The sequence below is a fragment of the Pararge aegeria genome, chromosome Z (genome assembly GCF_905163445.1).
Source record: "Pararge aegeria chromosome Z, ilParAegt1.1, whole genome shotgun sequence".
NCBI lineage: Eukaryota > Metazoa > Arthropoda > Insecta > Lepidoptera > Nymphalidae > Pararge > Pararge aegeria.
The window spans coordinates 17,326,995-17,348,699 of record NC_053208.1 but is presented as its reverse complement, the minus strand read 5'-3'; the positions used below and the strand labels follow the sequence as shown (position 1 = coordinate 17,348,699).

Below are 21,705 nucleotides of genomic sequence, written 5' to 3'. Positions count from 1 at the left end.
GCAACTACTTTTACGAGTTTAAATTCTCTGGGTAGCCTGCTCTCCACTAAGATATTCGAGAAAAACACGGATAACCAGCTGACGCTGCAAGGCCCCATATGGCTTAGGAACTCATTAAAAATGTTATCTGGCCCAGCAGGTTTGTACATTTCAAGAGATTAATAGCCTCCAAGGTCTCAAAGATGGTGAATGGCCTAGACAACTCCAGGTTTCCCACAGTGTTTTGCTTCAAAGTTTTCAATTAACAATTGGATTGTTTTACAATTACACATAGGTACTTGTGATGTAAAATGTAACTTATTCACTATAATCTATAATCTGAATAGCTTCTTAAGTTTTTACATATTTGTAGTTGCTATGGGTACTATATGTAGGTAAATTAAATTTATAAAGAAATGAATTTATTATTAATGTTCTTACTGCCTCGGTAACTTCCGTCGCTTACCGTCTTGCTAACCAACCCTCTAGCCAATAGTCCATAAACTCTGTCACTAACTATCTTGCAGCTTTAACTCACTAGTGAAACCCGTTTAACTAATTTCCAATACATTCTGATATTCCATCCAACAATAATTGCAATGCAATCTAGTGTATCATTATGACCACTGAGACTCTGGAAGGCCTGCACACCTCGGTTATATCATTAAACAAACTTCATAACCTTGAAAATGTACTTTTTACGTGACTTAAGGATCGCCCGGGTAAGTAGACAACAATTAATTAACCTTATCCTCAACGATTCTGATTACACTTCACATTGTAAATGCAAATTCAGTTATATAGATGTTTCATTTTTATGGCGCCTATGACGGCTGATTTTATCAGTCCAAGTTTCCTAGGCTTAACTATATTGGAAGTATTGTGACGTCACAACTCACCATGCATCCAAAATAGTTGGTAAATGACAGATAGGAAAATAAAATTAAGATAAAATAAAAAAAAAAGATGTCTTATTAATGGTAGCTCAAGGTGGAGCTTTCAACAATTTAAACAGCTCTTTTGGTCAACCATTTGTATAGTAAGCGTTTTTTTTGATTTTCCACTCTTTGACAGCGGTTTCGCCGATTTTAATGTAGGCTGATGATGATTTTTTGGCTGCATTCTATATACATATGTCAGATAAATGTTTCAAGTTTGGTATGATATGATCGTTGTGTTCCTCAATGTGTTCGTTACACCACAGAATTGTAGTTTAAATAATTCACAAGAAAATGATAAAATTAAATTAAAATCAATTTTATTCGGTTATGGGATTATATCTGCAAATAAGCTTATAAATTGAAAACAAGATGAAAGAAACCTTTCATAAACAAGTTCTCCAATCCTGTATTCATCATAACTTTCCATGAAATAGAAGCTTTAATTTCTACACAAATCTTAAGTCGGGCTCCGTAAAAGCAGATAGTAGGCAATAGAAGTTTCAAACTCTGATTTAATACAACGATCTAGTATTAAACGTAGTATGTCAGTCGAGTAAGGTAACATGCAAACATTGGCGGTGGCATTCACCACATAATAAATACCACCGACTAAGCTTTTTTGTTAAATGTAAGATCTTTGCTATTAAATTAGTGTTAAAAACATTTATATATTTCTATCATTTCGATGTTTACGCAGCGGTAAACAGCTTCGGGGAGATAACATCTCCCTGTCGCACTCCTAGCTGCAATTGGATCGGCCTTGTAGTCTTGTCCTGTAAACGGACTGACATTGTGGCGTTTTCGAACAAGCACTTAATCACCTGGATGCAGGATCTCAGCAGATACCTTAGCAAAGCCCAGGTTTCCACCGAATCAAAGGCTTTCTCATAGTCCACAAACGCTAAGCAAAGTGGCCGGTTATTTGAAAGAAAGCAAATTGTCTTTATTACCACACATTTGTGTAAAATGTTACATTTGTGTCATATTTGTTAAAGTAAAAGTGTGTCCCAACGGAGCTGGCTAAGTATAGCAGCATACTAAGAAGCGCAGCACTAGTTTTCAGCCAGTCCGCTTATCTTCGTCGTCACTTTATCCTCGCGATTAGACAATCACAAAACAATCAAAAAAGGGACAATAACATAGAATATAAGACATAAACAAACACGATATTTTTTACATTTACAAACCTAATTACCTATGAAGGACATCATTAAAACAAAATGCAACAAATCTAAGTAAGAGGTAAATAATAAAAATAAAACCACAATCAAAAGAATTAAAAAAAATGGCTACTATTATATATACAAAATGAAAAATTATCAAACTAATAAACATGAAAAACTAAAATCTCAAATCAAATGTAATGTGAGTGTATTTAGTGTACATAAAGGAAAAAAATATATAAAAAAGTACTAAAAGATGTGAAAAGTAATAATATTTTTTATTTTATTTACACCACTAGTAAATAAAATAAAAATTGAGATTTTATGTACAATAATTTGGAGTATTTTTTAATTCTATTTGTAGACGTTATACTCTTGGGTCTTCTGTATAACTTGCCGCAGCTTATGTATGTGGTCTATGGTACTAAAGCCCATTTGGAAACCGGCTTGTTCTGGAGGCTGGAATTCGTCGAACCTATTAGCGAGACGATTTGTGATGACTCTTAAGAACAACTTATACATATGGCTCAGCAGCGAGATGGGTCTGTACTTCTTCAGCAAGGTATTGTCACCTTTTTTGAAGAAAGGAACCACCAAGCTTCTGTGCCATGCCTCTGGCGTTGAGCCTTGGTGGATGGCGGAATTGAACAATCGCTGAAGGAAGTCTGCTGGGATTCCGTCATCACCTGGTGTCTTGCTGTTATTGAGTTGGGTGTTTGGGAGCCATACTTATCTTGTGGTCAGTTTGGCTCTAGGGTCTTTCGCCAAATCTTCAACAGGTTTTTGCGTTGAGGTGCATAACTGTCCATAACATTTCTCAACCTCACTCAAGATTCCAGGTTTAGAGGAAATGAGAGTACCACTAGCGGTCTTCAGTCGTGTTAACAGGCTCTGTCCGATATACAGATCTCTCGCGAACACCTTCAAGCCTTTGTTGTGCTCATTGGCAACAATCTTCTTCATGAGCCCGTGTGTATATTTTAGTGGTATACAATGATATTTTTTTTGTTCTATGTGTACGGTGGGTTTTTAGAACTTGGACCCAACAATATGGACAGTTTCCACAAGCCTGTTGTTTAAATCGTCTACAAAATCGCAGTCTAGGCAATCGAACTGGTTTTCAAGTTCCAGTTGAAAGCTCTCGGGGTTTTGGATGTGTGAGTAGGCCGGAGCTTACCAGTCAGACCCATTCCAGCTTTACTTTGATATTCAATGTGCCTCTAACCATTCGGTGATTGCTCCCGGTTTTCACCCTGTTAATCACAAATACATCATTGTATATATGCCGTTTGGTCGATATGATAAAGTCGATCTCATTTCTCGTCGAACCATCGGGGCTAAACCAGGTCCATTTCCTGTGTGGCCGCTTTTCGAAGAAGGAGTTAATCGTAAAGAGGGCCCCATTCTCCATAAAATCGGCCAGCATTTTGCCCCGTTTTGTCCGTTGCCCATATCCAAATCGCCGCACTCTTAGCTTTGCATCGCTTCGCTTGCCCAGCCTTGAGTTGAAATCCCCATTCACAACACTGTAAGTAAGTTTTCGAGGCATGTATGGCTTTCGAAATATCCTCATACATTGTCTTTACTTCCTCGTCGGAGTGGGTCGTAGTGGGTGCGTAGACGTGTATAACCTTCAGCGAATACCGTTTGGTGATTCTGAGTATAAGGTACGCTACTCTACTCGGCACACTTTAGTCTCGAACTATGTTGTTGACGCGGGATTTGCTGACGATAAATCCGACACAACGTTTGGACTGTTGGCTCCCGGTATTAAAACAAGTTGGCGGATTTCAAGATTACTGAGTCCTCGCCCTCTCTTCGGACTTCAGATAATCCTATGATATCCTAACGCAACTTGCTCACTGCTTCTTCCAGCTCGATCATCTTTTCATCGGTCCTCAAAGAGCATGCGTTGTACGTTGCCAGGTCCAGTCGTCGGATTTGGCAGCGGAATCTTTTCCGGAGATTCTTGACGTCCTCTGCCCCGCCGTTACCATAACCGCTGCCAGAGTCAGGAATAGCAGGGCTGCCGGGGACTTGGGGCTGTGATTTTTTTTGTACTGACCATAAAAGTTTTGCCAATAATCACCACGCTTGGCATGCGGGTTGGTGATCGCAGTGCTGAATTCTCCTTGCCTTGTGCAAGTATTTGTGTTTATATGTTTAAGAAATATATTTACATATCAGTTATTAACCCAGTCTCAAGGGGCGCTCTTCAGCTTTCTAATTATCAGTTAATAATAATTAGAAAGCTGAAGATTTTTGTATGTTTGCATGATTCAATCTAACCGTCATATTGTAAAAATATTTCCTTTAGGTAGCACATTTACCTGAGGCAGATTGCATATTTACCTGTTGCTTTGCGCGGCAAGGCTTCGAAGAATATGCGGCAGCGTTAAAAATTGCGACCAGCGAACGACCAATAGCAAGATCACCCGTTCGTAGAAGTCTTGTTATTGGTCGCACGCAGGACGCAAATTCGAATGCCGCTTAGAACGCAGGTGAGATGCCGCAGTGTGCTTAAGCGTTTGGTTGACGCGGGGGTACAACCAGTATTTAGGTATTATAGCCTCAAATTCGTAGACCTTCCTGGCGCTGTAGTGAGCGGGAGCAGGAGCAACTTGCGATGTTTTAATTCAGAATTTTCTCTGGTCGTTTGGTGTGGCATAGAAGCCGATTAATGGTATGGCAGTTATAAGCCATATCTCCAACAGGTTATCCCCTTAATATTTTAGGCTGTATAATAACTCATTATCAGGTAAAATGGCAGTCAAGGGTATAGTTAAAAAAAATATAGGTACATTAAGTTGCTGGGATGTGCTTGAGTATAAGATTCGTATTACGTGTACACAGTACACACTGGTTTCTGAGGCATCTACATTTGGCGGCGAGAGATACGGACGCCGGAAGGGCATTCCATAACCCTAAATGGCACCGTGAATCATAAAGCGATATCGATTTTAATGACATCTAGGTGTTGTGACGAGAAATGTTACTCGGCTCTTAAACGAGGCTTAAATTGAGGCTTAAATTGAGTTACCGCCCACCAATGAATGCATCAATTTTCTAATTTTGTATACTACTTCAAAGGACATACCTGCACACCTACCCCACCAACTCGCTTTTATTCTGTTCAACTCCCTCGGTAACTGCGATCCGATTGTTGCTTACCTCCCTAATAGTATCTATCTATACTAATATTTAAAAAGAGTATTAGTTTGTTTATTTTTTTTGTTACCTATGTTCAGTTCAATCACTCACCATCAAAATGGTAGCATACTTTACTAACGTAGTTGTTCCGTAATAATGCGGTATGGAACCTACAAAAGATACCTGAGTGTATAAGTGTGTCCATTTATGCGGGCGCCGCGCCTGTACCACATAACATAATACCTGCCTACTAAAAAGTAGTTAGGCCTACGCACCCACATACATTGTGGGTATTGAGTCCTTGTTAATTCCAACGCCTAAGTAATGCCTATGTTATAGCATTTTGCATGAGTGTCAGTTAATTCAACTGTTTGCTTTCTGCATTCTAATGAACTATCATTAAGTATTGAAAGCTAAGTAAATGAACATCACAGTTCGTGAATGGTGTGTCAGTAAATCATTGATGGTGATGAAGTTTAAGCGTTGACAAGGTTAGCTTATGTCGGCGGATTGTTGTCCCGACTCGGCATCGGGATCGGGCGGGAACCGAGACTCCAGGAGCGCAGGCGCGAGGCGGTCGGCGTTAGGACCATGCCTCGCCACTCGGCAGCAGGCATACGCGCGGGACGCGACGACGGGTGAGGGCGTCGGGCGCGCGGTCGATGAGCCCGGTGCAGAGGGCAGCATGGAGCCGCGGGGTGCGGGGGGCGCCCTCGGCCCCGTCCCGCGTCCTCTACGTCGCCCCGTTTGCTTGCGCATACTGTAGACTGATCGCGCCGCGCGCTCACTAATGCGTCATACCGCGTCCTGAGTTAACGCCTAACCGTACCGCCGCGGCCGCACTTCGCGCGCGCCATGTGAAATTTCTGTGTTAACTTGAATCATGACTTTCTTGACTTGAGCGCATTATATTCGAGTTCGTGCGACCGGCGTGTTCTTTCGCGATGAGAATTGGGACATGATTGACAGTGTGAACGAAGCCGGTGGCTGGGGGCGGAGTGGTCGGCGCACGTGGTCGCCGAGAGTTCGGGTAAGTTTTGAGTTAGCTTATTTGAAGTGCGACGGCGTGCTGCGGGCGCGTTATTTTAGCTCTTACGGGCGCGCAGCGGGCCCGGCGCCGTCCGCCCGGAATGCGGCCTCCGCCCCGCCGCGCGCTGCCGGCGCCGAGCGCGCCGCGCGTAGCGTAATAAATAAAGGCGGGGCACTGCTGCGTGCGCGCGCACACTCCCGCGCCCTCCTCGCCCTCAGGTCATTGACTCTGCTCCACCGCCGCCGACCACGCCGATCGCCGAAGACAACAGCTCTCGGAAGCGGCTCCACCACGCACTTGGCCTCGGCACGGTTCGACAGCGGCTCGGTATTTCCAATGTCAATGCCGTTAGATAAAAAGATACGCGTCGCCGCAGCGGAAATGCTTCACCCCGCGTGCGTGAGACATCTCGATGACGACACCGATCAGTTAAGTACTTTTATACTACAGAGAGTTTATTGACCCCGGCGCTCACACCTGGCAGTGACGAGACGAGGCCCTTCCACGATTGTGTAGCGATCTTTTTACAGGACCGGTTTGACAGCGTGTAATAATCGCAATTATTGACCTGACCCTAGTCACTGCATCAAATGTCCCCATAATCATACAAAGGTAAATCCTAGTCTTAATATTACTTTCTTCTAGAATTGGTTACACTGGCGTCTCTTTTGCGGGAGGCAGGTAAATAGGTAATTACTAAACTACGCATGCTATTTATTCCAAAACAAAAGTGCACGGCGACCACATTCTGTTTCAGAAAAACGAATCGACCTACAAATCTACCCATACAAATAGTTACTACAAGAGCCGGCAAATTCCGTTATATTTTATAATACGCACAGCCCGCTTCATGAAACTAAAAATAAAGCTTAAACTTCCCGGTTGAATGGCGTCGTTCGGCGCGACGAGCGCGGGGTCTCGGGGAGTGGCAGGCAGCCATTGCCCTCGCCCGGTTTGTTTACAACTCTGAACTCGGGTCGGGAAGCGCGGCCGCGACTGGGCCCTACGCGCCCTGCACACGGTTCACTATCGCGCACCCGCAGTGACAGAGGCGAGCGTGCCCTGCGCTCGCGCCATCTGCGCGCATTATTAAAATAAACTGCCACCGACAGATAGAATCGCTGCATAAAAACTAGCGGCCCGACCGCCAGGTGCGGTGCGACCCTCGGTTTAAAGATGCGCCTAGTCCTAGGTCAGTTATTGCCAAGACAAAATGCAGTCGGAGACTCCGCGATTCGTGCCAACGACCAGTCCGCGTTGAGCGGATACTTGAATTAGAGAGTAGTGACACTGCCGTTATTATATTGACATGTACCTACCTACTGATATGTAATTGAAAAATTAAACAAAATAACGCTGTGACTTAAAAGTTGTCAAATCAATCAATTCCACAAAACGAGAAAATTCTGGACAATTTACCGTGATATTATAATAATATATAATAATTGCGAGAATAGTTCAAATTGCCGAAATGCGCTGATAATTTGCCAGATTCTTTATTTAAAACGGAATTCTGTCATTCTGATTAATGATTAACCATTACAAGGTACGCTATCATAATGATTGCTTAAGATTTCTCACACCTGTGGGAAATAGGAGATCAAGTTATTCATCCCATCTTGAACAAATACAGGCGACACAACATACTTACAGGGCGTAGGCCGTAGCCACATTGCTGGCGTTTTATCTACCGCCGCGCCGCGTCGTCGGGTGGAGGGGTGTCAGTTAGGGCAACAAGTTGCGGGTGGGTAAAAAATTGCGCGCGCATCTTGGGGCGAGCCAAGAGGCATCATTCTATCTCTTTCTAAAGATAAAGTGAAAACCATGCTGCGACTTTTGCTATTTTTATCTACGTAATTTACAGGTAAGTTGGGAGCAGAATGAAACACTAAATTCTACCGCGGAGAGACGCTATTTAAAACGTTGGCTTGAGTACATTTTACATAAACATAAACTAGTAACAAAATTACGTAAATTAATAAAATAAACAAATAAAACAGGTATTTAATCCTTTTTAAAGCTTAGTAGTACAAGTCTCAATTACGATTGAATTATTAAAAATAAACTGAAATCAAAAAATAAGTTTCATTTGAGTTAACTGTTTTTGAGCATAAAGTTAAACAAAGCAGCTTCTCAAATGAGGAGAAGAAGTAAAATAGAAAACGATATATGGAAAAAATTTCAAAAAAAGTCCCAAAGGAACATTGACATAAATTATGTGATAAGTCCTATTTCACTAATCGACAATAGAACGTTTAACTAGTTTCAATTTACCGTTACCAGACGTTACCGTTGATATCACTATTTATAACACGACGACGTACGTTCGTCTTATTTTTACATAAGTACGAGCGGTTTGTTGCTAAAATTATAGACTTCCATTTCTTAATTCATGGAACTTCAAAAACCGAGGCGTAATACTAAAAAAATTAAAATGACAACATGAAGCTATTAATATTAAATAATAAATAATAAAAATCCTTTATTGCCATTCACTATTGTTAATACAAGATTTTTAACTAAATGTTTATCCATTAACATTAAAAATAAGTCAAATGGCCGCAAACTCAGCCTGATGCTGTGCATTAGCAACAATGCTCAGCGCTGATTTTCAGTCTGCTCCAGTATCAGACTGAGCAAAAAACCGCGTCGCCAGTTGCGTTATTACTATAACTAGAGTTAATTTTAATAAAAAATTAAAATAAAATAAAATGAAATAAATTGTAAAAAAGAACAAATAAAACTAACACAAACAGTACATATAACTATAATGTTCCCAAAGATTGCAACCGGTTCATAAAAAACGAAAGTTATGCCAAGTGTTATACATTCTACAAAAAAAACTTTAGTGACAAACTGAGAACCTTCTCTCTCCTGAGCGAGAACATTCAATACCGTGAAAAGAGATAGCAAAGTACTTTTGACTTCTAAAATCACATTCCCGAATAATACAATTAAACACCGAGTCTCCGCAGAATACTCGGTTCCGTGGTTAATAAGGGGAGTTACACGTTACTTAGTCATAAATTTATACTACAATACTGGTGTCCACCTGATCATGACCTATGCAAGAGTTGCCGTCGCGCATCGTCTTTCCTGCGCATTTAAGAGATAATAAAATATCCAAAACCGCTGCATGCGTACCGCAACGAACTGTTTTTGGTTCATGCACAATACCATTCTTCAGACCTCTAGTCACAAGCTCCCCACGGTCCCTCAGCATTTTAAAGGGAGGTCCCCATTTTCTTACGTCGTCAGTCCACTGCTTTGGAGGTGTAGATACTAAAGTCCCATCTCCTTGTTATCCCAATCGTTGCCCAAACCGAGGTTTAGCTTACTCGCCAATCCACTCGCTTTCAAGGACCTCTGGTGGTTTTATGCCTTCGTAGTCCAAGTCGTTATAAACGCAACAGTACTTGAGGATTTCCCTGGTATATCTTCGGAGCCTAAGGATCAACACAAAAGCAATGGCGTGCATCAACTCAATGTGGTTTTACATAGTAAACTTAGCGGCACTACGTGTAACGCGACGCTCAATGATTTTAGAACAAATGGGCAACGGTAATTTAAAAACGAAACTACTGGCTACGTGTAACTATAACCTAAAAAGATTACAGCAATAATTGCTTGAAGCTAACTATTCTTGAGAAAAACAAAATGTAGGTTATTCAAGTGGAACGGACTTCCTTCTGTGTTTGTTTCTAGAACTAGAACATAACTGTATAAATATAAAAAGCTTAAGGTTTTCTCATAAAAGTACTTACCTGCTAAATGAAGTATTGGAGTTAATTCAATTGAAGTTAATTTAATATTGAATATTCGCAGTATAAAGTGGTTAGCGAAATGTTAAATATTTGGGTCAAAAGTTTTAATTTATTAGTGGTTTGAATAATGTTGCTTATTTTTTTTGGATTAAATATTATTAGGGTTAGTAGTCATTACCTTGAATAGAAAAGAAGTTCTGGAATGTTTCGTTACAATTTCGCATTGAAAAAGAGGTTTAATTTGGTGATCATTTCTTATTTTTGGCAGTAAAGTATTTTTTCACGTTAACTTTTAGGCAATATGAAACGCGTAGGCTTTTACCACTCCACTCTAAACTTATATCAATGGTCAGCATACCTACTTAAAAATTTGCAAGCAGAAATATTGCAGAAATGCAATTTTAGTAATCGGCCAATAGATGCAATTTAGTAATCGCGTAAAGAAAAAAAATATGTAATTTAATGTATAACAGCTGATGCAGGCGCTAAATCTGCATAGTAAAATTATAACGATAGGTATAAGTATTAGAACGTGCGTGGCATGTCATTGGTATTTTTTTTCTCCTAACAGTATAAAACTTTCGCTTGCGTTACATATAAAACAAATAAGTATGACTCTACCTTTTGATACAACGTTGCCGTTTATCACAGATAAAGGTATATACATAGAAAAAAGCAGTGTAACTATCCTAATGGGTGTCCTACAAGACATAATTGTGGACCCTTAATATTTGCCAAGTGTGTCAGTTACCAATTTGGCAGATAGCCAGTATCCTACCTTAATTTTGTATACCGATGAATATAAAGGTATTTTATTCGATAATAATACTGTTTTGTAACGTATTGGACTCTCAGGAATGCAAAAAAATTATACGTGTAAAAATTACTCTCAACATTACTTGATGTGAAAAAAAGTAGTTTCGGTTACTATAATACCTCGGTTTGCACTCTTTAGTGAGCTGCTCATAATACAGAGACGCGGTAAAACTCAGCTCAGATAAATGAGACTGTTTTAGTTATTTGAACTCAAATCTAAAGACTGACTTGTTTATTTAGCAGATTTTTACACTTACTTGCTGTTGCTGTGGGTCAAAGTTGCTGATAATTTAACAAAGTACTCGAGAAATGACCAGCTTATAAGGATTTAAACAATTCCTTCGGGAAAAATTTGGGAGGCGAGAAATAAAGGTACACGGGTTCTTATCTAAAATATAGAACGTTGTTAATATTTTACTTAACGATTGAATATATTCGGTATATAATGCGTATGTTAGGATATTAACCAAGAGCGCAGGCCTCGTGTGAAGTGGAGTGTAACGAAGTCTCAGCTAACTCACGCAACGGCATTGGCACTTGGCAGGCATGTGAAGAAAGCGCTCTCGGTCTCGCGCACTAGTGATTCGCAATTTATATCAGGGATGTTCCAGCCGTCTGCGTCTGCGTCTGCATCCGCATCATTTTTCATACTTGCTTCAGCCATTGCCATACGCATGTCATGGGTGTGCCAAGAAAAAGATTTCTATTCGATATTTTTTATTGAATAAGCAAATGCAAATGTTTTGATTTATACCGTTGCCATTCATGCAACTCGTTTTTAAAGTAACATTACAGAGTAAGTTTTTTCAACCTGTCCATCTATCAGTGTGTCTATGCGTAACCTCAATTTTATTAGGATTTTAAAGTTAATACTTGGCACATTTATAAAAATGTTAACAGTCAAAAAAATAACATTACAGGAGTCAATCTAAGAATATATAGGTAGGTATAATATTATAGTATGCATGTTCAGATATAAACTTGACCAGTTAATGAATTATAATGATATTATTTCCCAAAATAAACAACAACAATAGTTACCGTCTTAAATATTAAAATCGTTAATTTACAGTACTATGAAGTACTAGGACCTAACTTTTCAAATTGCTCAAATGACTATGTTTACTGAGCCTAGGATTACAATATACTCAAAGACAATTGTAAAAGACACGGTTAAACCAAATTCACTCCAAAATGTTCCTGTGTTGAGATAACAAAGAAATTATAATAGAAAGGTGTACATAATTTACATAAAAAACGATTGATATAGAACCCGTGTATAGGAAACACGATAAAACAAGAAAACTAACTGAATAAACAAACAGAGGACTCACAATCACTTTTATGAGAATGCAGTTCCAACCAATTAAGACTCATTCATAACCTATTTCCGTCTAGGTAGTTGCAAAGTTATGTTTCTGTTCTTCCTATAATTAGATAATCTTTTTCACAATAACACAAGATGTTTTTTGAAAAAATTTCTATGTTCAGGTACCCATCCACTTAGTCCAGATTAATTCACTTTTATTTTTACTTATTTCCAGAAGACATTCGCTGTCTTATAATTTCACTTTCAGAACTATTTCATTATTTGCTCATTATTTTTAAATTGCTGCCTAGATGTCTGGTGACGTAAAAAAATACGCTGCTAGTGAGTCATTCTCGTTAGTGTTAGTTTAAACTGTAATAATAAATTAAAAGAGCGTTAATGCTCAATTGATAAACATACCCTTGCGGATATGACTTCACAAATGACTCTTCATTACCGACGTTTTTGATGTAATTGGTATTAGGCGTTGCAGAACATTTGTTGAATGCTGTTGCAAGGTTGGTACTTTGTTCATTTTGCCTTTAGCTTTCTTTAGCTTTCTTGTAATTGGAATTAAGACCATCTATTTTATAGATGTCCTTAGAAGAACTGTCCTTTTCACTAAACTAAATACTTAAACTACCAATAAAATTTATTTAAGAAGATTGATATATATATCAAATAGTATAGGTACCTTGCTATTTCTAAAGTCATCATCGCCCATATCAAAATCTACCAATATTTATTTGATTTCCTTAAAAGTAAGTAGCCTGTAGCTGTTTATATTAATAATATTTTAAAATTTAGTGGAAGATTAAATATCTTTGTTAAGGTAGTCATTGGTGCCAACGATGTTGTACAACCTCATCTGTAAAGTAAACTGAATTGACAGGTCTTAAAGTAGGGCTATGCTTTTCTACAGCGAGGTTTATGAAAATGTACACGAGTAGTTAACTGTAATAATTAAATACAAGAGCTGTAATAATAAATTTAATTATTGTTATACCTACCTATATATATATATATAATATATATATCTTTATATATATATTTCTTGTGTGCGTGTGTATGTCACTGAACTCCTCCTAGACGGCTGGACCGATTCCAATGAATTTTTCGGTATGCGTTTGGGTGGCACCCTAGTTAGTTTAGATTCACAAATAATCCCGACAGATGGCGCTGGGGTCAGCTAGTATATATATATTTTTAAAATGATAGCCAGAGTTATAATGTTTCTAATATTAATCTATTTTTCTGAATCTTAGTCGATTCAATTGATCTCGATAAAGTTAAGTTTTGTTATGTGTATTGCGCTATTAAATTATAATAATCGGACAAAATATTATACTATACTAGTGACTTCGTTCGCGTGGATTAAAATTTCATACCCGCGGAAACTTTTATTTCCCGGGATAAAAAGTAGCCTATGTGCTATTCAAGACTACAATGATATATCTCTGTAACAAATTCTAAATTGGGAATTTATATTTTCTGAATTTTCTATGGTCTTATCTGGTGGGAGGCTTGGTCGTGGCTAGTAGGTACCACCCTACCGACAACGACATGCCGCTGAGCGATGTAGTGTTCCGGTGTGAAATCGTGTAGAAACCGATTAGGGGTAGGTCTACCATCCTCCCTCAAAGGTTAGCCCGGTTACGATATTTTTGATGGTCAGTGTAAAATAGTTCAATCGATGCAACTGTAATTAATTATTCAATTATTCGGCTGGTACATTCCTTATGGATGCAAAGATCCAAAAAAGCAGACGTGGAGGCACGCTTTGCGCATCCAACATGCCGTTACACCAAGTAGAGCGGCTCTGCACGCAATTAACATGGCTAAACGTGACCGTGATCACAAACCCACCGTCCACTGTCGTCCGAGAATTGTTATTTACTACCAGTATTGCGAGATGTATTCGCAAGCCATTCAGTGTCCAGGTAGGAATAAAATTTGTAGGAACCTACTTATCCTCGTTTAGCGTGGCATTTGACCGTATCTTCAGTTTGATCGAAAACCTTCAAAGTGCCTAGAATTCACAAATCACTGAATCGGAAGGATAACGCAGTATCTTCATCGCAGAAAAACTGTACCTAAGTTAAATAAATCCTTGTAGAAATTGTCTTACATTTCGCAACCTCTTTAAATCACCAGACTTACTACATTGTCAACTAATTTTATGGTTCATTTTCTATGATTATTCTCTCTGCAGTGCAGGCATCTTCGTAGGTACGATTACCAACATGGGTAATGCTTTTGTCTATATTATGTTGATACCTCTTAGTTCAGTAAGCGACTTCGTAGGCCAGTGATAACTATTGAATTTAGCTATTTCAACTCAATGAGTATAACTTTATTATGATTGAAAGCAACTAAGTACTTACAAGTGTAAAAATACATACAACAATAGTATCTTAATAAAGTACAATCACAAGATTTTTAAATTGAAGCTTTACGTCAGATTTTTTCTGGACATACTAACTTAGGTACCAGTCGGATTTTAATAAATCTTCTTTGCATTTGTTAGCCTAATTTTTGAGGCATGTTGTAAGAATATGACTGTGAATTTCGTAGTAAGTAAGACTTAAGTTTAAATTATTTAAAAAATGAAATAAATTAAAATGGGTCTGTCATTTATTTAACATTAAAAACGTACCATGCATTCTGCTGAATTATTTACTACTGAATTCATTTTATACTTTTATAAATTACCTAAAATTCTATGTGACGCCGTAGTTTACCGTTCCGGATAAATTTCATTATGCAAAAGATATTAATTGCCCCTCACAATCACTGGAAATTCCATCGTAACTAATCACAAAACGCATTTTTATTTGAATGTTATAGGGAATTTTACTATTAGGCCAAGAATTCCATCTACATTTTGAACATTTTTTACGCTAAAAGTCACATTTTTTCAACCTAACGATGCCAGTGGGTCGTCCTGGCTACAAGCTCAGGTAGACGCGACCCTTTTACAAAGTCATTTCTCAGTGGTCACAAAAAAGCGTTTAAAATTATTACGCAACAGATTTTCTCCCCTCTTTTGTATTTGCAGACTGATGGCGCGTGGAGAACAATAAATTGGTACATAGCACACAAATTTTAAGAGAAATAAGGGGTTTTTGTGTCGTTTTTCAAACGTGGCCTTTGTAGTTCATTCAATTATCACTTACACATAGAAATTCGAAAGTACCCGACACAAAGCCATAGAAGACACGTCACTTTTTGTATTACTCAGAAGTCATTTATAAAATATAGTTTACTCAATTTTAATAGTTTCTTACCTTTGTCCGCAGGTCAATTTGCGATATACCTACGACATGACAAACTATGAAGCAAGATGAAGATCGACGAGTAGTCGAAATCTTCTGAACACATTGTGCGAGACGGTTCACGGTAAGTTTTCCATTTCCATAGCTGAATTAATTAATTATATACTAGTATGTTAATGTTAGGTTATAGCATATAAGCCGCGGGGGTAAACTCATAGATGTATACTCTAATCAAAGTGCGTGGAATGCCGACCGATCACTATCTTTTAATTTTTAATTTTCTACGGATCTCCGAAATACATGCTAAAAAGGGCAAGGTTTATCTGCGTGGGACTGTCCTCATCAAAAAATTACGCTTTATTATTAATTTTATTGTATATAATTAATATTAACTACAAGAATACACTATATATACTAGACTAATAATAGGATATTATGTACCGGTCACCTTGCATTCGCTAAGCACTGATTTACGTTTGCTTAGGAAACAATAGAATTAAAGTTACGTCTATAATTTCAATTACAGCTACTGTTTGAAAACAACATTGTCATGGCGCCGTATTAACTTGTACTTACAATAGCGCTATTAGTTCTAAGGAGTAGTTTGAGTTCTATCTTTATACCTATATAAACAGTGATTTAATCAGTACCTACTCGTTAGTACTAGACCTATGATCAATATTTAATTCGTTGTGATCATCGTAATTATTGTTGTTTGTAAGTGAATTTAGCGTACTGAGTGTTATTTATGGCTTTGTCGCGACTTGACTAATCAATAATATAAAAAAAATTGGACGCAGTGGAATTAATAAAAATTTAATAAAACAAATTAGGCTTCCATGTTTATCTATTGTAATCGATAAACTTAATAAACAAACATGTTTTTTTTTATATTTTATGTAGTATAGTTAAACGGGTAAACTAAAAATAAAAATTTCAAGATAACGAAAGCTTAATAGGTAGGAAGATTATTTGATTCTTGAGTAGGTACCATATGATGACTAGAACTTTCAATAATAAACGGTACTTATAATATCTAATAATAGAGGAGGCAGGCCAGTGTTGCTATAATTATGCACAGAGCACTGTGCAGCGCACCCCTGTAATGGTATTGTACTTACGGATGTAAATACCGATCGTTTAATATGTGTAATAATGTCTATTAATAGGCAGGTATATACTTACAGAACAAACGTCAAAATTAATAGAATTATTATAATTTATGACCGTGCTGTGTCCCCGAGAAGGTCGTTTACGATTGTCAATGTTTACGTGATTGGAGTGAGTGGAGTGATTTATATTATGGGTTGTAGCTCAACTTGAAAGTATTAGTCGCGCTCAGTTTAGTTGATTGTTGTAAAAATATGGATCGGTATATTTTTTATCTCTTACAATCTGTACTACCAATATAATAAACCTTAAGAGGTTGTTTGTACGTTTTTATGTTTGAACGCAGTTATCTCCGAAACTATTAGTCCGGAATATATTATACGAGCTTCGTAGCGCTATTTTTTAGGTAATAACAGCAGCAAAATGTAGTCAATTGCGCTAGATAAGCAATTTTAACTGTAGTCAGTAGAGGATTGAATACATGTTGGTTTCAGTTTTTATTAGTAACAACGAAAAGTAACTAACTTTGTCTGGCGGGGAGGCTTCGATTACCAACCAGCCTACCGACAAGTTTTAAGTTTTTTTTTTTAAGTGTCGCTCTAAAAATAATTGTTTTGTTTCGGTTGTCCTTACATTATTAAACTCACGATAACTTCTAAATTAAATGTCCGATTAAAATGAACGCTAAATGATTGTACTGCTGTATAGCAGTACAATAGGTGTATACCTATTACCCTTGATAATAAAACTATTTATTTGGATAAGAATTAATACTGGGATACAAATTAACCCCCCTTTTGTTTCTACCGGCTATCGAATACAATTTTAGAACACCAAAGCTGATATATTTCCTCGCGGTTTTTTGTGTGGGTACTTTAATAATGTAGTACATATTTTTAATGTATCACGTAACCTAGTTATAACCAATTTTGCTACATTACTGCATTTTCCTTAAGCATCTTAAATTTTTTTGAAAATACATATGTAGATTACTTCGTGATAGCTTTCTTTCGGCGAAGAAATGGTTAAAATCGGTCCAATACTTTTAGAGCCTATTGGGTACAAACAAACAAACAAAAAATCTTTCGTATTTATAATATAAGTATAGACGACATGCAGTGGCGTGCATAGCAGGTAAGCACAGGGTATGCAGATGATATAAAATAAAGAAAATCTCCAGTACGATCTATAAATAACTTAAGGATAGGCATTGTAAGAGTTCTAAAAAGCCTACCCTTAAGTATTTATAACTCATACTGGAGATTTACTTCATTTTATATCATCTGCATACCCTGTTCATACCCTTTATGCACGCCGCTGACGACATGCCACATTAAAGCGTTGCGTCGCTACAACGCAGATTTGGCTACAATTCGTTAATCCTTTCCGACGGCGCAACGTCACACTAATTAGACATCGCCGTCACTCGCTAATTTGTAAATCCTACTTTACTGGGATATTTTTCCTTTTATCTTCCAACCATTAAGCTGCCAGGGAGAACGGTGAGGCAATTTAATATAACAATGATTTTGCACTTTAAAACTTAATTAATATTTCGTAAACGCATCCGATATCTGCTTTTGGCACACCTGTTATATATCTGAAATACCTTTACAAAGACACCCCACACCAGGAGATACATTTAGGGGAGTACCCTAACAAAGTCGGCGTGATTAATTCGTACAATCATTTAATTACTGCTTTTTAGTACTAAGGGCCCTTAAACTAAGCCTTCCTAGAAGCTTACCGTAAAAACTAGAATTTAGAACGTCCAGTCCAGTCCTGAAGGATGAAAATCCTTTCGATAGTTTTTCAGTGTTACGCGCCCAGACTGTTAGACCAGTAAACATTTACAGTTAACTTAATGCGATTTAGATAAAATTTAACTCTTAAGTAAAACTTAAACAAATTTCTTCAAATTCTAAATTATCTTTCTGGATGGAAAGTGATTGTTAAATTTTCAAATTGTCAAAAGGTGATAGGCGACAGGTATAATTTAAAAAGCTTCTAAATTATACCTGTCGAGTTTTGAACTAAAGTCGAACCATGGTGTACAAACTGCGTCGACAATGGCGTGCTAATAAGCGTCCCTTGTGCCAGTGGCGTACATAGAGGGTATGTACAGGGTATGCAATTGATATAAAATGAAGAAAGTCTCCAGTAAGAGTTATACGAAACTTAAGGATAAAAACAAGGCATTGTAAGAGTTATAAAAACCTACCCCTAAGTATTTATAGGTCGTACTGGAGATTTTCTTCATTTTATTGGACGGCCGATTGGCGCAGTGGGCTGCGATCCTGCTTTCTGAGTCCAAGGCCGTGGGTTCGATTCCCACAACTGGAAAGTGTTTGTTTGATGAACATGAATGTTTTTCAGTGTCTGGGTGTTTATCTCTATTTATATTATTCATAAAAATATTTATCAGTCATCATAGTACCCATAACACAAGCTACGCTTACTTTGGGGCTAGATAGCGATATGTGTATTATCGTAGTATATTTATTTATTTATATCACCTGCATACCCTGTGCATACCTTCTATGCAAGCCATTGCCGTGTGATATCTCACACCAGACGCGCCGGACGCATGGCGCTTGGTCACAACTCGCATGCACGACTTTAGCACGTCACCGCGGCGGACGCAGGTTGAACGTCTCGGTATGGCCTTCGCTTTAAAAAAGTTGTTGGAAATTCGGATTTATCTATACGATTGTTGGTAACTAGTTATGTACGTATATACTGGCGTTTCTGTTTATAATTTTTGGGTAGCTGCCAGCTCAGTAGCCCGTCCGATAACCGCGTAGGTACAATACACAACATAGCAACCACCGCTGCCTTGTTAACATCGGTACTGTTTATTTTATTGTCGTCTATATTGGACGCTTACATATCGTTTTTGGGGTACTGTAGCCAAACAAGCCATAACAAAACCGTTCATTACTGGCCTTCAACAATCCGCTCTCAGGTTTTGCTTAAAATCACCACGCTGACCAGACGGGATTTTCGCTTTCTTATTCGCCGCTGTTAGTCAGAAACCTTTATAAATCCCTGGCATACTACTAAAGCTCTTTTAAATAGAACACTTAAACTAACTTGTCAATTCTGTCAGGCACCAATTTTAAGATTTGAGTATTTTCTCATAATAATCAAAACTTAAACCTAAGGTCACACAAAACAGGGTTTAAAAGGTTACGCTTGACGGTGGACTTCATCCAAACTAGAGATTATTAAATCAATTAAAATGAAGAATCATCTTTTATCATTATCAGAAGATATATTAGAAATTAAAATAGAATAACGATTCAGTTCATAGTAAGAGGTATGCAAATAAACAAAATATTTCGTACCTACCTACAATGCACACCTTCCGTCAATTAAGGTCGATTCAGGGAAACATGCATTGTTTTGTTTGTTTGCATTTCCACGCTACACCGGGCCTCGACAAACTATTGGCAGATTCCGGAATTTCGTTTGTTAATAATTATCCCGTATTGTCCCGCAATGTCAACCGAGGAAACTATTGCTAGGCATGTACATGTTGGGTAAAATAAATTGTAACCCATTGATTAAATTTGTTACTTTTTCCTCTGATTTTAGTATTATATTGAGTTACATTAATATTTTGTCGTTATAGACTTCCCAATATTTAAAATAGTTAAAAAATGAAACTAAAGCTACTACTTTACAATTTAACTACGACTACAATTAGAATCATAAAATATAACGTTCCATTTATATGTCTAAATATTTGTTTTATCGAGTAAAAACAATGGTGGACTCAGGTATTTTTTAAATTGACACAGGTATTTTTTAAATAGAGAAATTAGGTTCCTTAATTTGGTAATTTTTGCAATAGCAATTCCCAAATATTAATTTATGCCTCTGTAAACTTTTGGAATCTTTTCATTTTATTAGTCCTAGTAGAGCTTATTGTGACAGAGCTCGTATGAATTTTGAATTTTTTGAATTTTTGTAGCGTATAAATGTAAGGTTTCATAAAAACCTTCGTGTTTCAGATATCGCTCTCTTATTCAGCTGCCTGCTTGTTAGTTATGTAAGAGTACCTCACGAATAGCTTGGCTAATGTTATTGTTGTGCATACACATGGTCAAGCACATGTTCATGCACATTGTTTCAGTGTCTATCAATGAGTGAAACAATAGATCTCCAGCTTACGCTCTAAGTCTATTGTTTCACGTTAAATGCATGCGCCGATAAACAAGGGCAACGTAGGCCGAATGATATTGTTTACTAGCATTTAGCCCGAGATTTTGATTGCGCAAAATTTCATAATCGGATTCCCGTGGTATAACTACACCTATACTTAGTAGCCTCGCACACTAATCACGAGATCTGCTTGAGAGCGTGATACGACCGTATTACTTTAAGAAAGTTTGCAAACTAAAACGCGACCTGAAATGCTATGGAAAACTTAAATGAAAAATATTAGTAGATAAAGTAAAAAAGACGCTGTATTTAATCACGCGAAGTGTTGGGTTTATTGTGTCCTGTACCTGTATTTATAATAAGGCTTCCAACGTCAGGGGTCCAAGACGGTTAGTCACACAGGCGACCGTATCTGAGCGAATAGTCTTTTAACCCCCTACGTATTTGGATATGTAGAGAACATTTTTGTATCGATATAAATAAAATAATAAATTACTAAGATAATCTTACTCCAAATTTGCGTTTACCTCGACATATTTTTCAGATAAGATAATTTTTCGGGAAATTACCGCGGATTACCTTTTGTCAAAAATTTGGACACTTAGGTATAATATATAAATTTTCCGCTTTGAAGAATTTCCTCGTTTTATTAAAACTATAACGGAAAATGTTTAGTTGCTTTGTCGTCAGCTGTCTGATAACCAACCTGGATTACCCCTTGTAAAGTTCGCTTCCAGGCTGTAACGGTTTCATGCCGTCCGGAAAATAAGCCAGACAGGCAAAAATTAAAAAAAAACCAAAGCCATGTTTACCTAACTAGAAGAAACTGGTGGTACTTTTGTTCGGTTGGTGGTTAATTTTAATGCCATAAGTCCTATTACTAATCCCGTCAAAAAGTTGAACAGACAGGTAATTTCCGAGTTTAAAGTTGGAGTAAATTGAACGTCTTGTGCAAGAAGAAGATCAAAGAAATCAATGTTCGATTTCTTTGATAAGTTCAC

The 21,705-nt window shown here is 37.6% G+C and overlaps 1 pseudogene; it reads right to left on the bottom strand.

Moving 5' to 3' along the window:
* Positions 1-1,609: 1,609 nt before the first annotated feature.
* On the bottom strand, positions 1,610-4,429 carry LOC120636615 (annotated as a pseudogene).
* Positions 4,430-21,705: the final 17,276 nt, after the last annotated feature.